This window comes from Halichoeres trimaculatus, unplaced genomic scaffold (genome assembly GCF_033239565.1).
Source record: "Halichoeres trimaculatus isolate MK-OKI-2021-1 unplaced genomic scaffold, fHalTri1.1 fHalTri1_scaffold_14, whole genome shotgun sequence".
NCBI classification, from domain to species: Eukaryota; Metazoa; Chordata; class Actinopteri; order Labriformes; family Labridae; genus Halichoeres; species Halichoeres trimaculatus.
The window spans coordinates 24,727,257-24,745,073 of NW_027437192.1; the positions used below are offsets into that span (position 1 = coordinate 24,727,257).

At 42.3% G+C, this 17,817-nt stretch overlaps 1 protein-coding gene across 5 annotated transcripts in view; it reads left to right on the forward strand.

Moving 5' to 3' along the window:
- Positions 1-17,817, forward strand: part of dlgap3 (discs, large (Drosophila) homolog-associated protein 3) — a 208,292-nt gene that overhangs the window by 58,133 nt on the left and 132,342 nt on the right. For 2 of the 5 annotated variants that reach the window (XM_074686306.1, XM_074686305.1), the window contains exon 2: positions 4,075-4,166. The exons of the other annotated variants lie outside the window; for them this stretch is intronic. The gene's annotated coding sequence lies outside the window, so the exon portion shown is untranslated. The remainder of the gene's footprint in view (positions 1-4,074; positions 4,167-17,817) is intronic. 5 annotated transcript variants of the gene reach the window in all.

Genomic DNA, 17,817 nt, shown 5'->3' on the forward strand with positions numbered 1-17,817 from the left:
ACAATGATAAAGAATCCTTTGAAAAAGTCCTGGATCAAGATGGTGATACAGATCACCTTCAAAATTTAATCACTTCTTCCTTATCCTATTTTGAACATTTCCTTTTCAAGATCTGTTTGTTACTTTTTGAGTTATGTTGTTCACAGACAAACAGACAAACTCTCCCAAAAACACAACCTCCTTGGTGGAGGTAATTATTTGTATCACACCTCCATCATACAGCTTTTTAAATCAAAAGTTACAGAATGAACTGCACTGACTTCTCAACTTGACCAGCTGTGGAGCACAATGCACCACTCAGCACCCAAGTAACGCAATCTGTGGCTGAAGCTGCACCAAGGACATACTCACAAGTTATGCAGATGATGTTGTTCAAGATGAGATGTTTTTTTTTCTATTTTGTAGATAGATTATGGAAAATGAAAACCTTGAGAACTTTTTCTTGAAGGAAATGATCCATAAAGATGAGTCACAATATGTTTGAGGTAAGTTGCATCATTTGACATTGTGTTGTGTTTTGCATTACCACCAGAATGTTATAGTATTAATGCAGTAAGGATATGTAACACAGACCCACTGGGCACTGCCTCCGCACACATGGACACACTTATTTCTTCAATGACTGAACCGCCAAAATACCTCCTCCTCACTGTCTAAAACTTTTCATGTTCTTAATTTGAATGAATGATGAATGACCAGTGATTTTGTATTGACTCAGTTCTGGTTTTAACTGGTTGAAAAACACATTTTTTTCTGCCCCCTGCTTTCTTCTGGAAGCTTCTGACAGCGAAATAGAAAATGTAATTCACACAGAATAATTCATCAGTCCAAGTGCGATCAAATCACTGCCTGACTGTTGACTAAACCGGTGATGCTGCTCATTGTCCAGCTTTCACTTCTTAATGAATGTACGAGTCATGCTTTAGTCTGAGACCTGCACTGGCTTCTTAAAACTTAAGATCCATCACAGAATAAAAAACACAAGGAAAACCAACGGTATCTTAAAAAACTAAAACCTCGGCTGAGATTTGTTTCTTGAATGCAATCAGCCCTCTGTCAGCCTCACAGCTTCACCAGGCCCCGATCTGTGGGCAGGGAGCTGGACTCTGGTGGTGCAGCAGTTGTCTCGGAATTGATTTTACTAAGTGGCCATTTATTTTAATCAGTTAATGGATAGACTGGTTGAATAGGATGGACGCAGGGTCTTTTCAAAAGATCAAGTTTAGAGAGCAGCAGAAGAAGCAAGAGCTTTGGAGAGCCGTTCCTGAGAATGGAGTGCAATGAATCAATGGTCTACCCAGCTGGTTTTGCATTAAGATTTACCAAGTAAATGTTTTTTGATGGAGAGATGAAATGCAAAAGATCAAAATGTGAAAGATGCAAGGCAAATAGTATCATGTTTTGCTATAAACCATACCCCTTTTATGCAAGGTTGTCTGTCTAGTCCATTTTTATTGACCAAGTCATGAATCTTTTTCTGCATCCATGTGTCCAAAACGTAGGACTTGAAACAGTAATAGGAGCAGTCAGTTCATTTAACTAGCCAGGACTGTATATTGTATAAAAATGGAAATAGAATCTATGATGTCACCCATATGTTTCTGATGCAGTGTTTTGAAGCAAAACGTCAGCACAAGCTGTATTGAAAATACTGACATGAAGGGAAAGCTGTGAGCCATCTCACTAACAGCTCCAGGGTGCTGGGCCTGTTTGTCCAAAACTTAGGACTTTGGCAAACTTGTGAACTTAATTCTAAGTCATGAAAAAATCACCTGTACATTGTGTGCAGTCAGAGAAATGAGGTAAGCTTCTTTTTTTTTAAATCAGGCTGTAAACATGTTTATTGATGCAGCTTTGTTGGCTTGATATATGTGGTTTCTGGTCTCTCAGCAGTCAAACCGGGATCTAGAAGAACTGCAGTTTTTAGCAGGTTTATAGTTTTGTGAAGTGTAACAGGGCAGTTACTACAGTTTATTTGAAGTTGAAATGCATGTACAGTTTATCACACTATAAAAAAAAACAGGTATTGCGTTGTATGTGGTGCTCTTTGGGGAATTTTGGAATTTGTTTTGTAATGCATGAAGGAAAGACTCAAACATATGTTTAAAATTTAATCCAAACAGAACAGCATACATGATCTAAGTAGCCAAGTTACAAGTAGCTGCAGGATTGGGTTCAAATGAAGTCTCAGGGTGAAAGACTTGTGACTGATAAATACCAAATGGTGTGACCAGTGTTTCACTTAAAAATCTGACATTGTGCAAAAATGTAACTATGAATTTAGCTGTCAGCTACACAGTAAAAATGAAAATGATTTTAAACCAACTGACTTAAAAAAGAAAGAGAAAACATTGATGTGTACAGTGTACTGACTTACCCATTAAAACAAAACCCATATTATCTAGCTTAGAATGAAGTATTTTAAATATACTGTGAGATGACATTTCATAACAAATAACTTATTTCATCAGGATGCTTGCATGAATTCTAGCAAGGAGAATTATTTAATAATCGTCATGCTTTTGTGGTAACACCATTTGATAGGTTAATGGGACTCATGCTTCAGCTGGTTAAAAATGATAGATATTTCATGAAATACTGTGACACCAACAGAAATGCAAACTACACATTCAAACAAGCATCTAACATGCTGTTTAAGCCAACCCTTATTTCTCCCTGTCCCTGCCTAGTTAGTTTACCTTATCCTTTAAGTTCAGGTTTCACTGCCTGATCAAATAATTTAGACTGTTTGAAAAAAATGAAAAAATGGACATTGTCAATAACGCCACTTTTCTAAATCATAATGTTGGTGCTAATTGATTGGAAATGCGAACATGTTGCCATGTTGGAAATGTGAACCTCACTTTCCTCTTCTCTGTGCAGCACAAATCAAAAAGGCCCAGTCAAGGTGAAATTACTCTACTTCAAACCTCATGTTCAGTAGCTGTTGTTAGAAAAATGAATGTAGACTTGTAAATTCTTTAGTTTTATTGATATCTAAAACAGCTAGTCTGCTTGTAACATCAATAGCTGTCGTAGTACTTTCTGCATGTCAATTCCTGCCAACTAAAGCTGCGTGCTCTGCTTTGAGTGTGACAGGAAGTTGTCATAGGCCATGGAATATTTGAAAAATGTTCAAAACAATACATAACACAACAAACCTCTCTGTAGTACTAGCCTGTTAGCATTGACATGTAACCAGCTGTCATCAAATGATTTGTCTGTTATTTTTTGCTCACAGTTTAACAAACAAGACCAAGTTGACTCCTTTTAATGTGGGCATATAATTGATCATAAAGGGCTAAAATTAAATTTCTTGATTGAGAAAGTCTCAACATTGCACTACAACCACACATTATCTCAGAAACTGCTGTTACACTCCACAGCTCAAGCCAGTTGTTACTTCAGATAATAAGATAAATTTCAGGCACACATTTTAATTGCAGGCTGCTGAGATAACCTAATTTTGCAACTCAGCATAAAAATTCATGAGTCATTTCTAAATTCAGGGTTAAGCTGCCCCGGACGAGCAAGCCAAAGCACAAATAACAATCAGTGGAGCAGTGGTGGAAATCACACGGCTCTCTCTAAAGGGAGAAGAAAAAAGGGAGTGAGAAGTAGAGAGAAAGCCGGAGAAACTCGAGGCAAAAGTGGGATGGAGGGGCCGGCTTAGCAGAGCAGATGGTTTCAGAGTTTTTGCCCGAGGCACTCTATACTCACAGAAATCACTACAAGGAGTGGGGGAGAGAGCGATGGAGAGTGATGATGAGTTGAAACGCTAACTACACATCTGCACTTCCTCTCCTCCAGTGCTTCAGAAGGAGGGAGAGGGAGGGAGAAGAGGGAACATTTGGGGATGTTTGACAGGCATCACTAACACTGTGCCACATTCAGTAGCCTCAGTGTTCAGGGCAGTCACAGCTGACACATGGCATCCATCAAGTCATCATATGTCTGACCAATGCACTTTCTTTTTTCCTGCTCAGATTAGAAAGGAATCTTTTTTTCCTGTCAAGTAGATGCGTGACAACTTGGACAGGTTCTTATTATTAAAATGTATTTCACTGTTTGCAGGGGCTACAACAGCTGACCTGAAATCCTGCAGCTGAGCTTTTGCATGCAGGCTGGCCTGACAGCCCGTCTCCTCAGAATCACTTCACTTGAAGGTACATTTTGGACAAACCCACTCTCACAGGCCTACACAGACACCTATGTGCTGCCTCTCTGAATGAATGCTGGGTGATGGATGGGTGTGGGGTTCAGCAGTGTTACCATCTGTTCTGACATGAGACAGACAGAGTGGAGGCCTCGTGGTTCATTGAGCTTTGAGCCCATCACAGCGTTCAGCTCACCTAGCGTGCACGCTCCACTGACACCTGGATGGATTTGTGTGTTTCAAAGAGTCTACTTTATAAGATGGACCTCTCGACCTGTACTACTCGCACTACTTAAGCAGAAATGATCGTCTTTTCAAATATGGTAATATCTGACTGCATAGCTGCACCAGGCCCAGAGGTTCATTTAAAATCAATTTACTGTTTTTTTATTTCTCATTGAAAATCCTTCAGCATCACACTGCCACACAGTCAATTTTCTCTGATTCGGCTGTCTGCGCCTTCTGCAGCACATGTGCCCCCTGACTGCCTCTCTCCATCTCTATTACCTGCCCAGTCATTCTTTGTTTACACCACCATGGCCACTCAGAACACAATTGCCATCGATTTCTTCATTTTTCAGTTTTTGTCTCTCTCTGAGAGGCTCAGCTCGAGGAGTGGGATCAAGTTGTGGTCAAGTTTCAGCATACGCAAAATGAGAGGGAAAGAAGAGAGGACGGAGAGGGGGACTTGGACTTCTTTGATGTTAAAGACCTTTTTTATTGTTTTTGTAAGTTTTTCAGTAAAAGGCCCCAATTATGTGTTTATTTTGGGGCAAGGGCTGCTTAAAGTGTGCACTTCCCATTCACCTTCCCTCTCATGTACTTTGTATCTACTCCCTAAATGCTTTAGGGGGTATGACTGTGCAAACATTCTGAGTTTCAAGTGTTTTTAACAGTAAGTTCAAGCAAAAATGGTAAAAAGTGTTTCAAGTTAACAAACTTAAAGTGGACATATCATGCTGATCCCTGATTTAATACTTACATATAATATAATAAATTTGAAAACAAGACCTTTCACCCCCTGAATTTTCAAAAAATTAGATATTGTATTTTTTCTGATATCCTAGAACAAGATTTGATGCCTCTGAAAATAGGTCATTGCCATTTGGCCGCGAGATTTCAACCTTTGTGACGACACGAGGATCCTTTCTTTTTATTGGAGTAATCTGATAAAGCAGCTCCTCCTCTGTGATGTCAGTTAGTCACACAACCGCCACCAAGGGATACACCCACCAAGAGCCGACTGACTGAGTGCTGGATGCAGGGACTCTGCTCTGCTGAGCAGCTCGGCTTTACATGGTGAATTAGCAGTAGGGTTGTCAAAAGTATCGATACTTAAAAAAGTATCTATACTAAAATGTTGTATCCGGATACAATACTCACTTTCAAAAGTATCGATACTATCCCCCCCCCCCCGATGCCGAGCCGCTGACGCTGCGTCCCTCTCTCTCTGCCTCCTCACACACACACGCACGAGAGCAGGCTCCCTCCCCCTTCCCGTTACGCACTGAATAACAAAACAGCATGGCTAGTGCTGCTGCAGGCGGGCCAAATCAAGCAGTTTTGGTCAAAAATTAAAAAGGTTAAAGTGTTGTTTGGAGGTATTTTACCTTTGAGGCTAACGAGCTTGGAAAACCGAAGGACACAAATAAGCCAGTATGCAAACACTGCTACAAGGCGGTGTTGGCCGTGTTATTGTTAGCCATTGGACGCAACAAGCAATTAAAGGCTGACGTAACGTTAATGATTATAAACAGGGCTGCCAACTGTCACGCATTCGCTGTGAGACTCACACATTTGGATGGTTTCACCCGTACTCATGCCACACCTCCGATTTCTCACGCTCAAGTCAGAGGCACAGGAGCACAGAGGACGCAGAGGTCGTGTTGTGTAATATACAAGATACGCAGGTATGCACCCTATACCCACTAGAAACCCCCAAGAAATACCATATAACCACTATAAAACATAATTATAGGATAGTTGTGTAACTTAAACTCTCACTTTCCGTGTACGTACGCTCCTCTTGTGCCGGCGTGCGTAAAGGCACAGATAGACACGAATCCCAGCAGACAGTGAGAGATCGTCAGTCACTATGTGTGATTTTATATTTCAAACTGTGTCTTGATAGCTCATGAGCACATTTTAAATGCACGCAGAGACTTAAAAAAAGACGAGTCAACCTTTTGATGAATCAAAATGCAGCATTGTTCATCAGTCCATCTGAGCTGCTGTTTTCACTCACTCACTCTAAATGATAAATTCATCCTGAGGTTCCCTGGGTCACATATTGTTCATGATGTGAGCAATCTTTTAAGGATCAAGCTTCAAATACAATCTACTAGTGCAGTGGTTCTCAACCTGTGGCTGGAGGCCCATAAGTGGGTCTCAGGGCTGTTTTTAGTGGACAGTGTATAAATCAGGCAAAAATTTGAAAAATGTCTTCAGTGTGTGCTCAGGCCTGAAACTTTCTTTTTACACAACTGTTTGTTGTGTGTGTGGTACTGTTAATTATTACATGTAGCAACAGAGGTTATTTGCATTTTTTGTCATTAAAAATGTTTCTTTTAAATATTGGGTTCTTTTTTTTTTTTTATCCTTGTGGTATCGAAAATAGTATCGAGTATCGAATATTTTCCTGAGTATCGGTATCGAGTTGAAAATTTTAGTATCGTGACAACCCTAATTAGCAGTTAAAACACTGTAGTTTTAGCAGACGTCATAAAACTTGTGAGACTGTGATATTTGCATGCTTGTTCTGACATGCACTGTGACCCTGGACCACAATTATGCTGTGGTAATAACATAGTGGCAAACTGACGGTAGAGGCGATCTTTAGACGACACTTTCAGCATGATGGATAAAACAGACAGAGAAAAGTGAAGGAGCAGGATGGAGCCCTGTTATAGAAATAGTTTACTGGTGAAGTCTGCCTATATTTCCACGTATTAACTATACATGTTACAGTACCGGTTTGACTCACCACACTGAAGCGTCCTGAGATGATCTGTGTCTAGGTGGATTTTCTTCCTCCTGAGCTGCAGAACTGTCCGGGTCTGACTCAGGGTCTAATACAAAAGGACGTATCCTACACTCTGCCATTTTATTAGTGCTATCAATGCCTTATGGTGAAGTTTTGGCAAACAGCAAACTCGCTCAGTCTGCTCCATTCAATGTGGCGATTTTGTAAATTCTGCCATGCTGCAAAAACCGCCCCCTGGCTCTACCCTTCCGCCCCTCTGATAGAACTGACCAATCAGAGCACAAAGGGCTGTGACGTTGCGAGGTTACTGGAGGTCATTCTTGACACGGAGCGTTTCAACGAGATCTTCAGAATGGCCTAAAATGAGGATATTGAGAACGCTATTGTGGGGCAATGAAGGAACTAAATGACTTGTACTGAGGGCAGAAATGCTTTACAGGCATCCTAGTCTGGCATAGTGAAAAGGAGAAACAAGCATGCTATGTCCCCTTAATGGGAAGCTGGAAAACTGCCCTTCTGTAGGGATGTTCAGATACACATTTTTGGACTTCCGATCTGATTTTTTCATTATATGTTTTGCCAATACCGATCAGATACCTTTCTCTGATATATACCATACTCTGTTGTGAATGATGACTCATATTTGTTGTATTAAAGTGAGCCCTGTTGGTACCTTCATGAGGAACACTCACTTTACAAATGTTGCAAGACACTGTTTTACTATCATTGCTTTCCAAAGAGAAGTAGTCCCACACAGCGGATATGTTTGCAATGTGGTTTGATTTACAGCAGCTGTAAAGCGTGACAGTGCTGAAAACACATGAGAACTGTATCGGTCCTGATCACGGAACATAATCTGATACTATCCGATCTTCCAGAAATAGCCATTTCGGGCGCCAATACCGATCAGTGTAATGGATTGGGACATCCCTACTTTGTTTTAAATTTACTGTGATTTTGTTAAGGATTTCCCAGATGCAAATACACATATATCAATGATGAGACGACAGAATCAACTTGGCAGCCTTTGCGGGTTTTATTGAAGTCACACAGCTCGAAACACAGCAATCATGGTAGATGGACGGACCGACTCCCCTCAGCTTCAAACATGTATCTTTATGGAAGGTTTCAGTGACGTCATCATGTGTCTGTTTTTGCCAACTCGTCACTATGGGGATAGTTTGGCTCCAGCCAAACTACCACTGGTCACGGCATGAGATTTCCTGTACTCTCTTATCAGGGTGGAACGTTTTGGCAAAGGTTTCGAGTATTGTTTTTCGCTGCTGAGAAACTCACCTCTGACCTCTCTCACAAGCACCTTTTCCGAGAACAAGTCTGCTGCAGGTCTGGCTGAAATTACCTCAACTAGAATCTCACAAACATCACATGAAACGAATAGCTGTATGTTTAGCCTTTAAATTCGCCCTAACATAATCCCCCCTATAATTCCAATTTTGGGATTATATTAGCATAAAGCCGAATTTAAATAAAATGCAATCCCACAATGACATCACCGAAAGTCCACGTTCTTCCTTTAGCTAAAAACAACAAAAATACATATATGAAATGTAATATTGTTACCATGGATTACGATATGATGTTAGCTTTGATAATATCAGTCTAACTACTTTGGAGTACACGTATAGATGTCTGTATATAACCAGAACATTGACTTCATCATAATCAGAATGCAGAATACATCATTCACCTTAAGAAGTTCACATCTTGCAAGGGCGAAAACCTGCCGGCTGCTTTTAGCAGGAAATTCCCTTACGGCCCCACCCGCTGGCGACCTTCATCGTGAACTTCAAGTCACTACACTTTTCACTTTAACACAACAATTACCATAGAAGCCATTTGAGATGATTAACAAAATATCTTAACTGTAAGCATTTCTCCCAAGGATAAATGTGATTAATTACCCATCTTTTAAAACTGTTGAAGCTGATGTAGCTAAACCTCTAAGTATACCTTCTGTATTGATTACATGAACTTAAATGAACGTATTATCCCGATTATAACTGATAACATGATTAGACATACTAAAACATAACATACTCATGAACTGAAATATGCATTCACCTGTGAGAATATGAGAAAGTAGTATAAAGGTTAATTGCAATATAATGTCCACTTAATGGCCACTTCTTAGTTATTCCCATTACTCCATCGTCCCTTGTGATATCCTCTTGCTCCTGACAACATTCAGTTTTTACGAGTTACCTCAGACGGGACTCTGTTCATCTCCATCAGAGTCGTCACAGTAGTCAAGATTGGGGTACAAGTCCGGATATCTCCCATTCTCTGCGTCCTTTTCGTCCAGGCAGAGTTGTGCTTTTTGGGACGGAGTCATCATGTTCAACATTTGTGCTCGCTGGAGACCAGCCACCATCATCAGCTGTCTGTCCAGAGCCTGCTCACACCGTCTCCTCAGGATGGGAACGATGCAACATGCCAAAAAGGAAACCAGTATTAGGACTATTAATGCACTAATGCCAACTTTAGCCCAAACGGCTCCCCATTTCCCTAAAATTTGGTCTAACCAATCACCAGACATCCCCCCCTTGCCAGCACTCTCCCTGAGTTCCCCTTTCAGCTTAGTCAATTTCTCCATAGCCACAGAGAATATACCATCAGGTGCTGTGTTATTTGGAATAAATGTACAACAGTGTCTCCCAAACATGCGGCACACTCCTCCTTTATCTGCGGTTAGCCAATTTAAAACCTGTCTGTTCTGTTGTGTCATTATGCTTGTTGCATGTAGTTGGCTGCCAAATGCTCGCAGAATTTCAGATGTAGCATTAACAAACCTCTGTTGGTTGTAGTATATGTAATTTATCCACTGAACATTTTTGTTAATAGTGATCCACGGAAGAATAGACTCTAATCCCGCTCTGACTTCGTCCTGGGCTTTAAACTCATCTGGGATTCCGGTGGGCACACCCATACTGTTAATGTACACATTCTCACTGATTTGTCTTTTATTTCTGTTTAATTCGGCTGTTTTTCCATTTATTTTGAGAATTTCATCTATACCATCATACAGCACGACGACAGGTAACTTCATTCGTACTAATGTACAAAGTCCGATCCACCTGGGTGGTATTGTATTTCGTAGAATGTTATCACCACACATCCAGTAACTGTCTGCAACTGCAAAAGTCTGGCTGCCGAAAAAATATATACTAGGTCTGGTCATAGTTATATTTACACATGTCTGATCTATCGGCTGAGGGTTCTCAAACCAAATTGGTCTGGTTACAAACGGCTCAGTCATATTAGCTTCTGGAAACCATGACAACACCCATGTGATTTTACAATTAACAGTTGTGTTCCCTACATGAACCCCTCCCCCTGGAGAATTAATAAATCCTCCGCTGGCGAAACACTCGTATTCAGCCAATTCATCTACTTTGTAGTTTGTCGGTGGCTCATCTTGAGATGTTGAAATGGAGAACTCTTTGCATGTCTGTTTAAAAGTACAATCTACACACGTATCTAGGTAACCGTGTACTGCTCTGGAGCCATAAAGGAGTCTACATTGAATACCACACATAGGAAGTCCGAACAAGGCTGGAATTTCTGGTCTGGGGGTAAACTCACCACTTCTACACTTTTGTTGCTGTACTTTTGCACATTCCTCATGACTGTACTTTTCCGGTATTACTGTGGGAAGTGCTGTAGGGGCCTCAGCGCATATTATGCACTCACTAGGTGTCATCTGTTTCACTGTATACATAGCCCATTGATACCATTCATTATGACTAGCGGCTTCCCAAAGTGTATCTGTATAAGTTTTCACACTCCTCTGCAAGGGTTTAACTGTTGCACCTACATTAACCTGTTGATTATCCCCTGTCAATGGCCATTCAGAATCACTATAGACATCATATTCACCATAAGGACTTTCCTCTGTCGTTTTACTTGGCTTTGTGGAGGTGGTCGGGACATCTGCTAAAGTTATGGCTTCATTTTGTGTAACATCTACAGGCGTTATTGTAGACAGACGCTTCCCCTTATATAACACTTTATCCGATGTTGGCCTGACGGTTTGAATTGTACTAGTGGTCGTCGTATCTACTTTGTTAGTTCTGTCTAATTCGGGAGTTGGTGTTAGAGTCACATGATGGCTAACAGGTTGTGTAGTTACTGTTGTAGGTAGATGTTTGGATGTGGTAACTGACGTTCTTTCACCTGGCTGGGGGTATGGATAAGTACTTGGTTGTGTGACAAAATTTTCAATAATCCCATTACCTTTTGTCCCAGTGTACCCACTCTCGCTTTCTTTAATTGGAACCGACCACGGATGTGTTCGCTTAACTGCTTTTCCCCCCTGGGAGGTACTGGTAAACTCTAAGGCGTAAGACATGTTTGGTTCATACATTGTCTGGTTGAGTTCAGCAAACCACTCACCTGCTTCTTCAAACACTACCAATCCACATCGGTGTAATCCCCAAGTTGTCACATTTTCGTTATACCGATTAGCCCATCCACATAACACATTTGTTGTTACCTCTGTTTCAACCACTTCAAACTCTATCACCCTAACATCGCGTCTATACAGATTGTTTGACACTCCTTGGGACGGAATGTGTAACCTTATTTTCCCCTCCACCATCTCACTTTTGAGTGGTGCAGTAATTAAAAGTTCAGGATCAGGAGTGTCTTTCCTTTTTAACCTCATTGATGATCGGATTTCGGCCCCGGTTTTATCATTCCAAATATGAACAGCAACATAATAAGAATTACTTGGGCTGTGATGTGTTGCTAATTTAACTATGATCTCTAATTGCTTCCCCAATTTTAACATTACCTGGCAGACACCTTTTCCTGTGGTTTGTTCTTCTTTCCCTCTTTTGACCCCACACATTTCTTCTCCCATAGAATCCTGAGCCATGACTCGCACTTCATATATTGTATCCCCACTATGCATTGAGGTGGGTACATCTACACTAGCATACCAATGCCACATAGTGTGTACTGCTCTTTTACCACGCTTCTTGGCGTTTACTAATTGCTGTAGAATGTGTGCATGTTTGAGCTCAGCTGAGAGTGTCAGCAAAGGGTCTAGACTGTCATGGGATGGTGTCTGTGTTGCATCGTACTCAACTGACTCATAGGCTCTGTCTCCTCCGAGGTGCTGATTCGTCTCGGTCGTGGGTCTGGTCTCCAGGGCATTCAGCTTTACTCTTTGAGTCTCCACTTCCCATGTTCCCTTTGTTTTCCCTGGAACTGCCGTGCAGTGAGACAGGTGATACCACGTTCCACTTCCTTCAACCTGAACTGCTGTTGGGGTAGCTCGCACCACTGTGTACGGCCCCTCTCGTCGCGGCTCGTTCCACTTTCTTCGGAAGACCTTGACGTACACCTGATCACCCGGCACCACCAGTCTCTTGGTCCCCTGGTCAGGGATTGGCTCTCTCCTCTTTTCCTGTAGGTAGATAGTCTTATGTATTGCAGTTAGTTGGTTCATATAGTCTTTAAGCTCAACTTGTAACTGCTCAAGGGGAGGTCCCTTATACGGACCTCGCAACTGCGGAGCTGGCATAGGCCGGCCTGTTAGCATTTCATGCGGGGTTAAATGCGTGCTTCGGTGAGTTTGCATACGATAACTCATTAGTGCAAGCGGCAGAGCATCTACCCAGTTCAGCTTTGTGCTGGCACAGATCTTATTGATCTTTGCCTTAAGAGTTCCATTTATTCGTTCAACCATCCCGTTGCTCTGGGGATGATATACGGCGGATAATCTCTGTTTTATTCGCAGCTGTTGGAGGACACCCTTGGCAACTTTATGTATAAAAGCAGACCCATTATCTGAACTTATTTCTGACGGTATGCCAAATCTTGGAATAACCTCTCTTGTCAGAAATTTAACCACAGTCTCTGAACCCAAGGTTTTTGATGGAACCGCCTCTACCCAGCGTGAAAATCGATCTATGATGACTAACATATAGCGCTTCCCTTGCACTGGTTTTATCATGTCAACATAGTCTATGGCTAGGTGTTTGAACGGACCTTCAGGGACTGGGATGTGTCCAACTGGTGTTTTTATTGGTTTTCGTACATTATTTTGAGCACAGATTTCACATTGGCTTAACACTTCATCGACCATAGCTTGCATGTATGGTGACCAATATCCCTGTTGTCTTACCTTTTTTAATACCTCCCCCCTTCCACAGTGGTCTGCACTGTGTACTTCGGAGATTAAAATGGTCAACAGGGGCACCGGTGCAACCAACAGTCCTTCATGGGATCTCCATAAGCCTTTTTCATCTGTTGATGCCCCTCTTTGTCGCCACAAGTTTTGTTCTGTTTCACTTGCCTCTTTTTGTATTAAGACAATGTCTTCAGGAGTGACTGTTGGTTCAAGTGAGATCTCAGGAGCCAAGAAGGCTGCTTCGCACTTGGATGCTGCTTTGGCAGCCTCATCGGCTGCATTATTTCCTTTTATCACTACATCGTTACCTTTACGATGAGCTTGACACTTAATGATAGCAAGTTTGGATGGCAACATCATTGCCGACATCAATTCACTTATCTGGTTACCATGCTGTATTGGACTGCCATCTGTTCTTCTGAATCCTCTTTGTCTCCACAATGAACCAAAAAGATGGCAAACTCCGTGCGCATACGCTGAGTCAGTGTATATATTAGCTACTTTCCCCTGTGCTAATTTACACGCTTCAGTCAATGCTTTTAATTCGGCCAGCTGTGCTGAACATGGTTGAGCACAACTTTCAGCTTTTTCTGTAACAAACTTGTTAGCTTCTTGTTTCACTACCGCAAACCCTGCATGATTTCCTAGGTGGTCTCGGTAGCAGGAACCATCAACAAAGTATGTCACATCTTCACAGATTACTGGTGTGGACTCAAGGTCAGGTCTGAGTTTCGTGTATCTCATTGTTTCGGCGATGCACTCATGAGGGTCACCCTCAGTTTCTAGAGGAATTACGTTTGCAGGATAAGTGGCGTCATCGAATTTCGGTCTGATTGGGAGCCGGAGCGTTGGTCTCTCCAGGCAGGTGAAATCTTTGCCGGCACAAAAGGTAGGAGAAATTTTATTCTCAATTTTAAGAGTGATTTCACTGTGTGGTGAGACTAACTTTTGCTTTGGCTCTCTCTCACATAAAAGAACCTGTGGACACAGAATCAGCTTCAGCCTGTAATTCATGTGCACATGAAGGCTGCTTGAAAACGTGTCAGTAGGACACCTAAATTGTGAGACGGACAAATTAATCATTGGGATTGAAGCAGCAGAAAGCTTGGCCAAGCATTTTGAGTAAGGTTGTTAAAGATATGCTGGGCCTCAGTGGTATGGCTGTCGAGCATACACTGGAGGCCAGCTCGTGAGACAAGATACAGAAAAGTGGTATTGGAGAGCCATTGACCACTGTGTGTGTGTGTGTGGTTTTTGAAGTCGACTGCCTGGCCCGGGCCTGTTTAAACACGATGAGGTTTGACTGAAATCAGAGATACAGCTCAAGAGGAGCGAGTGAGAGTCTGAACGGTGTTGACCCATTAGGACCTTGCTCATGTTAAGTGCCGTGATCGGGGGCCGACCTTTTAGGGCTCGAAAGGCGCTCACCTTACCGGTTGCGGACTTTTCTAATATAATTTATACGTGGAGAAATTCACTATTTCAGGAGCAGTGAGATGCTGCTGGGCTGCACTGCGAATGCAGAAAAGTTGCAGTAGCACTGGCTGTTAAAGTCCTAGGAAATTCATTTCAGTCCTTAGGAGGGGCTCTTATAGTACATAACAAACCTAGACAAAAAGCTAGCTACAAGGGGGGTGCGGCAAACCTTGAATGAATAAAATACTATTTGGCAAAGGATAATTGGATACTGGAGAGAACAAATCTATAAGGAAGGAGTTGTCAGATCTGCAACTCCTCTCCCAATTGCCACCGACTAAAACACGTCTGATCAACGTGTTAAGTACACAGACATCTGCCTTTATATAAAATATCTCCAGTCAAAAAAAAAAAAAAAAAAAAAAAAAAAAAGAGAGAGAAAAACATACAAAACAATATTGCATGACCAAGACGACCGACTCTTGACTGCTGACGGACTAGACGGAGTGAATGAGCGTCTCTTTTCCTTTGTCTCCCACGTCTCACTTCCTTGTGTGTGTGGGTTAACCCTCAGTGTAGTGTGGAAGTAAAGCAGCTGCCGTTTGTGTGTGTTTATGTGTGCGAGTGATGTGTGTTGGATGTGGAAGCTGAGTGCAATAATACATGTTGAGATCTGATATTACATGTGCTATGTAAACTAAAAGCTGGCTGATTTATGCTGCATGGGGTATAATTTCGTGGAATCTGCTAAATGAGTCTAATGTGCTGCTCTGAGTTACGTTCACCTTAACACTAACTTCATGTGCTATGCTGATGTGCTCCGTATTGTGCAAAGATTAGGGGCTTGTGTATGCCAAACTGAACATAAATCTCATGTACTGTGGAAAAACTGGGAATTGTGGGCCTAGGGCCTTAGATAAAACCAAAAAGTATATAATAGCATGTGTTAAGCTTTTCTGAGCAAGAAAAGGTGGATGTGTGAAGTGTAAGAGCAAATAGAGAGAATGTGAGTAAGTGTGGATGTGACAAAGTTGAAATCAAGACAGCTGGGAATGGCACACGGAGAGAATTGAGGAAGTTGCCTGTTTGACGGTCAAAACTAGACTGAGGATTCAGGAAGTAGAGTTGGGAGGAGTGTGTTACACAAATAGAAAGCTACACTTAGACACCAGGCTTCTCCCGCCTTATACGCTGAAGGCTTTTCCTGCGGCCTGCTCTCTTTACTCGCCCCCTCCCTTCGTGAGAAGCCCTCCCTTTCTCTCCTCAACAACTTTCGGAGCTGGGACAGCGTTTTTGTTTTTTCAAAGTGCTGAACATTAAAGCAAGGGTACTTAGGGTTGGAGCACACGTTTTTTGTACGTTAACGTTTACTATTATTGAGTTTTTTAATTGCATTTAATCATAATATAATCAATATGTCTAAGAATATCACACCAGTAGCTATTATTAGCTGCAAACACCCAGAGTTAATGAAAGACATTCAGAAGTTTTCGGACAAGTGGCACAAACAGTACAAAGGATTAGATCCTGCGTGGCCAGAAGAGGGCACATTTGATGTGGGAGTGTGTGGGGATATGGAATGTCGCATAAAAGATCGCAAACCAACATTTAAGACAAAAAGCAATCTGAAGCAGAAGGAGTTGGAGATCAAGATCATCAACCTGTTCAAAGAAGAAGGCCAATCTCACAGGAAGACGATAAGGGAAGGTCTTGCTGAGCTGCAGAGAAGCAAACAAAACAATGCAAGGAAGATGAAATTTCAGATGAGCGAGTCAGCAAGTGAAGAGAAAAAGAGTGAACAAACAAATGCAACAACCATCAGTGGATTATACCCAGTGATCACAGGATCATTCCACATTAATGGAGGCTGTGATATAGTGAACAGTGAGTCATTGGGCAGCAGTTTTGGAGGACAAGGGCAGAGTTCTACTACACAGATTGCAAATAAACCTCCAGAGTATACGGCCAGTGTGGGTATTCCCCCTAACACCCAACCATCCACACCGCAGCCATCCACATCCCAGCCACAGCAGCAGCCCCCACCGCAAACGCCAACTCAAAAACAGCAGCCTCAAGTTCAGACCCAGACTTCTGGACACAGAGTTAACCCACAGCCAACTCAGACGTCCCCACAGGGCGAGCAGATACACGACTTAGTTCCAAAACACTGCAGCACCACACTGAAGGCAAGTCCACAGGGAAAACAAGCTGTTCTAGACTGCTACGCAGACTACGACAGCAGACAGTCAGCATCAACGACATGGTGGTTAGATTTAGAGAGTGTGGGAACAGATTATGAGAGAGAAACAAACAGAACAGAGATCCAACAATTAGAGGGAGCTATAGACGAACAGTATGATCATACAGTTAAGGGACCAGCAACAGGGGAGCAACCAAAAGAAGGGAAAAAAGGGACACCGACTCAGACTGCAGGTGTACACCCCGAAGCTAAAATGCAGAGACAGTATGATCTTAGATACAGACCAAACATACACCCACCAGATAGGTACACAGACGGGCAGTATCCAATTCTGATTAAGGGCACCCAGGGTCATTACATCCCATGGCAGACACTTGACCTTGCTGGGCTGGTTTCACGGCTGCCAGACGTTCATGAGGGCGCTAGCAAGTGGATCAGGGCATTTGAAGAAGAAACAGTGGGAAAACTACTAGCTTTGGGAGACATTAAGTCTGTGTGGGCTCAATCATTTGGAGCTCCTGCAATGAATAACATTTTGGGACAAAGTGGCAATGGCTGGATGATTGATCCAAGAGCGGATGGAACAGAGTTTAATGCGTATCGCACAACACTCTGGCAAGCGTTACGCACAGAGTATCCAACTAGAACGGATCCTAAGGCTCTAAAAGGTGACCCCCTGCAAGAAAGTGAAAACCCGACAACCTATATCAACAAGCTGTTAAAAAGATGGAATCAGGAAACAGAGGAGGAAGTGGACAAAAGCCCAACTTTGGTGATTTTGTTCAGAAATGCAGTCGTGGAGGCTCTGCCAACCCCATGCCGAAGCAAACTGGAGGATGTGGTTGGACTGACATCTATGCCTCACAGACAATTTTGCGATCACGTGACCCACGTTGTGGAAAAGT